The sequence below is a fragment of the Rosa chinensis genome, chromosome 6, assembly GCF_002994745.2.
Source record: "Rosa chinensis cultivar Old Blush chromosome 6, RchiOBHm-V2, whole genome shotgun sequence".
Lineage (NCBI taxonomy): Eukaryota > Viridiplantae > Streptophyta > Magnoliopsida > Rosales > Rosaceae > Rosa > Rosa chinensis.
Window position 1 is genome coordinate 14986306 of NC_037093.1, and position 8388 is coordinate 14994693.

Below are 8388 nucleotides of genomic sequence, written 5' to 3' on the forward strand. Positions count from 1 at the left end.
CTAGCCTAAGTGCGAAACCTAACATTTTGATTGCAGAGGCGGGAAATTTCCATCTTTCATTCCCTTAGCTACGTAACAAATCAGACAACGTAAACGTATCTATACGTTGTCTGTCTGATTTAAAAAAAAAAAAAAATTAATGCCTATTGCCTTAGGCAACTCGAGGGCACACTTAATGGCTTAATGCCTTGGCCATTTTTCATGTCTGAGAAAGAAACCACGAGCTTTTCTTCACTTCGAGCAAAATCTGGAGCTTTTCTCAAAACACTTGGCCATTATAAATCACCATCTTTCAAAGTCTGGATTTAGATTCTATTCGATTTGGGTTCTACTCGATTAGGGTTCGAGTTGGGTTCAATTTGGGGGTTTTTCATTCTGCTGAAATGGGGGATTTGGGTTCTGACCAATCGAGTTGGGTTATACTCAATTAGGGTATTTCTTTTGCCCCAAGAGAAGATAAATCTCATTCTTTGCAAGCTCCAGACGGGGTATTTCTTCTCTCTTTGGGGGTTTTTCATTCTGCTGAAATGGGGGATTTGGGTTCTGACCAATCGAGTTGGGTTATACTCGATTAGGGTATTTCTTCTGCCCCAGAGAGAAGATAAATCTCATTATTTGCAAGCTCCAGATGGGGTATTTCTTCTCTTCTTCTCTTATTCTCTTCTCTCCCAGAAGCCTAAACTCCTCTTCAAGGCTTCAACATCGTGCCTTGGCTTCGACACCTTCTTCCACCAAATCCAATCACAACCACCAAACTCTAATCAAAACCTCATAATCCCGTCGTCTTCTCTAGTTCTTGAAAGTCTACTTGTCTCTGGCCAAACCCAAACTCAACCTTAAAAAGAATCTCCATCGAAGCACCCGGTCGAAGTCTTCGCTCGAATCCGAGACAATCCATGAGCCAAAGACACGCAACACCTGCGAAATCAATCAAGTTCCGAACTTGGTCTCATATTTTGGTTCGTTTCCTTAAGGTTTAGATACCCTTGTTTTCTTCTTCTTCTTCTTGATTTGCATTGGTTTCAAGTAAGATATGGTAGTCTCAGTTTTGTAGTTGAGCTATTTACTCAGAGAGAAGATGGGAGTCAAGGACAAGAAGAAGAACAAGGAGCTTGCCCAGAGAAATTTGGAGCCTGTTGAAAAGTGGTTCGTTGCTTTAATCTCTTGCACTTTGATTCAAGTTTTGTTTTTGATTCGTTTTGCTGTTTGAATTTACTTGAATGCTTCTGGGATTATGTAGAATGAAGTTAGTAGAGAAAGGGTTTTGGATTTTAGAACAAAAACCAATACATGAATGTGTGTAATTGATGTCCATTATGTAGTAGACAGAAGACACTTGGATAATTTGGCCTGGAAAGTTGCAGTTTTGCTCTGTAGGTTTATGATGAGAAGAGAATAAAGTATAAACAAGTTGATATTGTGTTGAATTGTTTCCAGATAAAAGTTCAGGACCTTCAGAGATGAGAAAGAGAAAAAGAGAGAAGAAAACAATGGTGTTTCGAGAAAAGTTGTTTAGATCTCTATTGAAGGTAAAGTGGAGTTCTAGCTTTGTTAATTGTTAACTTGTTAATTACTTGGTCAGAATTTTGCATTCAAAATGAACTCAATGCGGTTTGCTCTTGTCACTTCACTAGATAACTCGACGAAAGCGGCCAATGACAAGAAAAAGACAAAGAACCTGAGGAAAGGAAAAGGAAAGAAGGTGAAGAACAATCAGGATTTGGATGATCCCTTTGATACCGATGGTTTTGATTAATTAAATGGTAAGCTTCTTTAGTTGTTCTTGTAGCATAGTATACTCGCATATAAACCTCATTTATTGTGCAATCTGTTCATGGTGTCCCCTAGTGAACAAAATTTGGTAGTGAATAATGAACATTTTCAAATTTCCTATGCCATTGTCTGTATCTGCTATATTTGGCTTTATATGCAATTTGAGGTTTTGTACTTTTTTTCTTGTCTCAAGTTATAAAAATAAGGCATGAATGCCATGGGGGTGTTAACAATAAAATCGTTTTCTGCTTTCAACTCAATTAACTCAATTTTATTTTTATTAGACGATGAAGCCGTAGATGATCAGAGCCAATTCGAAGTTTAGGGAGAGACTGGAAGTGCTGAAATGGTGTTCAGAGAGAACAGGCTGATTGATATATTTTTCTCATTTTTACTAACCAAATAGATATATTTTATGATAGGAATCTGATTCATATATGAGTTCTTGTTTGAGCAGATGTATGCTTAACTTATGAGAATGAATCTGCTTTGAAAAGGGAAGTACTAATTGGGAAGAAGGATGAGATATATGGTGGCAGGTTATTAGCGAGTTTGCAGTTGTTTGTTAGAAATGATGCGGATGAGTTTAGTGTGGTTTTGAAGTGTGAATCGAATCCGAAGATATTGATCACCACTTGCCGATTTAACTCTTCTGTATGTATTGGTCTTTTACTTGTTTTCAATGTCATTTTAGCTTTTGTTGCTTACGAAACTGATATATTTTATGACAAGGTGATTGCCAATGTGTGCTAAGGTTTATGCTTTTTGTTGTTTTGGTGGTTTTCAGAGGGGTCCTGCTTTTATAGAGGAACTACTTCGGTGATCCCAAATGCGCAGTACTATAAAAGAGGCACTTATGACTTGAAAAAGGTACCATTTCTGTCTTTTATATCAATTTGTTTTTCACTTTTTCAATGTAACAAACATGGAGTTCAAACAGTTAATATATGTAATCTTTTTCCTTGTTGCAGATTATAGAGTATGCAAATAAAAAGGAATTCACTTCTTTAATTGTTGTTCATACCAATCGCCGGGAACCAGGTTGGTCTCTCAGACTTTGCTTCTGATGTCTTTAACTTCTAAATTCTGTGTGAAATGAGATCGTCCCCATATTTTCCCTATTGTTTTTTATCTGACTTCAACTACTGCAATCATTTTTCAGATGCTCTCCTAATTATTGGCTTACCTAATGGACCTACTGCCCATTTTAAGCTCTCAAAGCTTGTTTTACGGAAGGGTATAAAGGTTCGTTGCTATATGTTGCATGTATCAAAACAGTACCATCTTTATACTGTTTTGCCACATATTACGATGAAAGGTTTTTATTTTCTTCAGTTGGTGAAAAGAGGAGTCATTGAGATTTAAAATCTTGAAAGAGTCCAAAAGAATAAAATTCTGCAAAGTATTAATTTTTCATCTCTGGGTAATTAATGTAGAGTGTGTTAACTGTCATTTTCTTTCCTTATTCTTTATTTGGCATGCCTGCAGAATCATGGAAATCCAACCAGTCATGAGCCTGAGCTTGTATTAAACAACTTTACAACACGCCTTGGTCATCGTATTGGGAGGTTGCAATCCTTAACTTGTTTGAAATGTTTTCTCACATTATATTAGATGCATTTAGGACTTTTTGGTTCAAATACACCTCATCACACATTGTGGTAATTTCATTTTTTTTCCCTGTACAATTAGTTTCAAGTGGTTTCTTATGTAAGGATGGATTACCTTCAAGCTCCTAATGGTTTTCTTCTTTCACCTGCTTTCTTCAGATTAATACAGTCACTTTTCCCTCAAGAACCAAATTTTCGTGGTCGGCGAGTTGTAACTTTCCACAACCAGCGAGATTTTATATTCTTCTGGCATCATCGGTGTGCCTCCTTTGCTATTTTTAGTTCTTGCAGTGATCCTTTCTTATACTTGTGATCTTATATACTTTCCTTTGCTGTAGAGCTTTTTGTTTACTGATGATCATTAATTTCTATGTGTTCAGGTACATTTTTGAAACCAAAGAGACTAAACAGGCTGAAGTAAAGGGCAAAAAGACCAAGGATTCCAAAGCTGACGCTATTACTGAAGCAAAACCATTTGCGCGCCTACAGGTTGGTGTCAATTATTTATTTGTTCCTCTTGCATTTGCTTTCTTGTCTCGATCTGGTTTGGCCCAGGGCCCTGGCTGAATTTCCTCCACCACTTGAAATGTCCTTATGTTTCGTTGTTGGTCCATTTATGTGACATAGGAAGGCAGGGTATTGCCACATCTACCATAACATGCAGTTTACGTTTATTTCTTTATTCTTTATTGTATCATTTATAAATGTAGATCTTAACGTTTATTTCTTTACCCTTAAATTGATCAGTCTGCAGCACGGGACATTTGATCCTAGAGGCGGGGAGTTTGAGTGGGTTCACAAGGTAATCCACTTATCAGTCAATTCATTTCAGTATATTGGTTTCATATCTTTATCAAAAGAAAATATTGAAAGATACCCATATTGTTACTCAATTGTTTGCAATTTTCTCTGGGATATATGGTGCAGCTGCTACAACATTTAAATATGCTTTTGATTACAAACCATCCGACATCTACTGGTACTCTTCACAACTTGATTTGTTAATTTGTTAATTTGACTTTTTCATGTTAAACTGCATACCAGAGATCAATGGAAACTTTGATTAATTAGATTGATAGTGAAGTCAACATGAGCAATACGTACTTATGTACTTTTTCGAACTTATGCTCCTGTTCATTTCAGGTTTGCTCTATCATTTAAGCTGCTTAGTCTCATTGGTAGATTACGATTTGCTTATTTGTCTCATTAATTAAATGTGTATAATGTTCAAATGTACCTCTATCTTAGCTGATACAATCACCAGTCCGACTTATTTATCGACATCGAATTATTATGACATGTATTGGTAATTTATTATTTGATAAGTGATGGGAAATCTTGTGCAGGATTTTGAATGGTGAAGATGTAGATATAGAGGAAACGATTCTTCGCACTCCAATATCCAAATCCTAGAAGAACCATTAAAATTTGTTCTACTCAACACCACAAACAAATAGGAACATTCCTTCTGGTGCTGCAATATGTGCTAACTTGTGAAGCTTCACAACAAGCTTGGAGGTGATGCAAATAAGAATATAGTGCACAAGATGCTTGGTAAAGTGACACAGAAGATTTTGTTGAAGTGAAAAGATATTATATCAGCTTTTGATTCATGTGTAGCTAGTTAGGAATGTTTTTCTTCTTTTATTGTTGGCTTGAAATTTGGACAATTTTGTTTGGGAAATACTGCCTTTTGCACAAATTAATGCACAAATCAATGCACAAATGGACCAAATTGATGCACCAAATCAATTCGGAGAATGGATATTTGCAGCAATCATATAACAAATTTGCAAAAATGTCAACCAACGTTGTCTGAACCAAAAATTCTGGGTATTCACACAACGCATTGATAGGTATCACACAATGGATTTCAATAAGTAACGTTGTCTAATTTAACTCATTCATAGATATCACACAATGGATTTTAATAAGTAACGTCGTCTAGTTTTAAGCTCATACAACAGAAAATACTAAAACACAGTTGTCTTACTTTTAATCACACAACAGCTAAACTACAAAACCGTTGTATGAAAATCTCAACCCACAATGGCATAAAAGCAAATTTTGTTGTGTGAACTGCTGCGCATGGGTGCGTCCGGCATCTGTCGAGTTCTTGGACAACGGTGTTAAGAAATATACGTCGACTAACTTTGTATCATACAACGGTGAATTCACCGTCGTCTGATTTTTCATCAGACAACATCGAGATAGACGACGGTGAGTCTTCAAATCAGACGACGTTTTTTTCACCGTCGTGTGATGCAGTTTTTGGTGTAGGGTATGTTTTGCGGTTTTTGCCCTTTTGCATATATGATGATGTCATAGACAATTCAATGTAGGGAAAATTTTACAAACAATACACCAAGTAAAGGCTACTAATAATTTTCATACATAAAGTTTCAAACCTAGCATTTTAGTACACGGACTCTCGAACCCAACCTACTGTGTAGACACGACGTCAATGACGCCGTTAACTCTTATGTAATTATTAATTTGTCAAAGGGTAAATTAGTACTCTCACACACTGGTTCATTTTTTGGTTAAAAAAAGAAAGAAAAAGACCCTTCAAAAAAGAAAGAAAAAGAAAAATAGATCTCCTCTCTCTCCCTCTCCCTCCTTCCCTCCCTCCCCATACCCAAACCCAGAAAGCTGGACCCCGAACCCAGAAAGCTCTACCCCGGCGACCACAGCATCTCCTCCCTCCTTCCCTCCCTCCCTTCACATACCCAAACCCAGAAAACTCGACCCCAGCGACCACCGCATCTCCTCCACCTTCTAAATCCACACCACCAAACTCAACCCCACTTCTAATCCCACCAAAACCCTATTCTAATCCCAGCCCCATCCCCATCACTGATCACCACCACAATCCCTACGCCCATCCTTAGTTCAAATTTCACATTCATTAAATCGAAGCAACGAAATCGAATTGAGAATTGGAATTGGAATTGGAATCAGAATCAGAATCTACCTTGAGCTTGAGCTCAGATGGGGAATTGGAAGAAGAAGAAGGAGAGGAGGGATCAGAAGGATCAAGAGCAGTGCAATAGGGCGGAGACTCGAAGAGGGACAAAGAGAACTGCTTATCGACAACGCCGACGTCGAAGTAAATGAGGCCGGAGCTGGGCACATCAACTCGGATACCTTTAACTGGAAACCAGAGGAAGAGTTCCTGAGCGGAGACGCCGGATAAGTCGGCGATTCGGCCGAAAGTGAGAGTCCCAGAGACATTGAAATCGTACCGGACCTGATTCTCGAGCTTGGCAGGCAAGGCTGGGGCAGAAACACCTGGAATTTGCCGCTGGAATCGTCGAGGGAATATTCCTTGATGCCTTTGGGGAGGAGGCCGATGGGTAACCCATATTGCCGGAGGTGATCGTAGATGCTTCCTCCTCCTCCTTCTCCGATGCTTGTTTTGTTACTGGATTTTGGGGCCGGCAATGCTCCGACCATAGCGCCGATCGCAATAAGGAGGAGCAGAAGAACAAAGCCCCCTAGGGATTTTGAACCCTGCAATCCCAGTGCCATTTTTTGTTTTGACTTTTGAGTTTGAGAGATGGGCGTAGGGATTGGGAGACGGGATTGATGGTAATGTTGGAATTGCAGAGGTGATCAGGATTGGGAGAGGGGAAGAGAGATGGGTGCCCATGGCCAGAGAGAGAGAGAGAGAGAGAGAGAGAGAGAGAGAGAACATGCTGGGTGCCCAGAGAGAGAAAGCTGGGTGCTCAGAGTAAAAAACTGAAAAGACCATATTACCCCTCAAATTAACGGCGTTATTGACGTCGTGTCTACATAGTGGGTCGGGCTCGAGAGTCCATGTACCAAAATGCTCGGTTTGAAACTTTATGTATGAAAATTATTAGTGGCCTTTACTTAGTGTACTGGTTGTGAAATTTTCCCTTCAATGTATAGATCTAGATACAATGTAGCTCTGTATTCAAATTGGTTTTTGTCGATCAGTTTCTTTTTGTGGTGGCCGGTTTTTTGTCGATCTAGGTACAGTCTAGAACACAAAGGATCATCCCTCCAGAATTCTTTCTGGAAGATTAAGATATTATCAAGTTCTTATTTCAAAAAAAGATATTATCAAGTTCTATTGATGGGCTTCTTCCCTATAAAATTTCATTCATTGATCCTTGAATTTCTTTCTTCAAGCATTGCGGGATCAACCGTACCCATTAATTTGGTTGTTGTATTTATTTTCAGAAGACAAAATTTAATGGAAACCGCTAGATTAGCAGTTGGTGTAACGTGTAAGTATTGGTGTTGAGAGAAGGAGTACAAGAAGAATGTGAGAGAGAGAGAGAGAGAGGGAGGAGATCAGAACTTTTGCGTGAAATGAAGAGAAGAATAACATAGAGAATAGAAAATGAAAAGAAAAGATAGCTTTGTTGTAGACCATTGGATATGAAAATTAACACATGTCATCATCTATGTGAAAGCTTAGGAAAGGATCCGAGTCCTTTACACAATACTCTCACTGCTTAGCTGTATCCCTTTATGCCCATTTAGTTTGGACTATTTGGTAACTTTGGCATCCATACTATATATCCGACAACAAAAATTAAAAGGCCAATTACATATAAGGCCATTTTTGAATTTTTTTTAGCCATAAGACCACTAACTATTATTTTCCCTCATAAGGCCACTACATTAAAAATTGTGTTATATTTTAGATATAAAAACTAACATATTTACATAAATATCATTAGTGTAAAAAGTCAACAATTATTATCTCTCTCATCTACGGTGAGGTCTCCGGCCGACCTCCAGCGGGTCTCAAGCCGACTCTCGTGGGTCTCCGACCGACCCCCAGCAACTCCAGTGAGGTCTCTGGCCATTTCCAGCGAGGTTACAAAAGCTACTGTTACCAACACTAAAAGTTACTCTCACCAGCAACAAAAGCTACTGACTCAGGTGATGTCTCCCGCCAAATTTCCGGCAAGATCTTCGTTAAGGTGTCAAAATCTACTGTCACCACTAAAAGCTACTCTCACCAGCA

At 38.5% G+C, this 8388-nt stretch overlaps 2 pseudogenes; one reads left to right on the forward strand and one right to left on the reverse strand.

The window, feature by feature from the left end:
• Positions 1-1606: 1606 nt before the first annotated feature.
• On the forward strand, positions 1607-4796 carry LOC112168885 (annotated as a pseudogene).
• A 1495-nt stretch (positions 4797-6291) lies between these two features.
• LOC112170884 lies at positions 6292-6914 on the reverse strand (annotated as a pseudogene).
• Positions 6915-8388: the final 1474 nt, after the last annotated feature.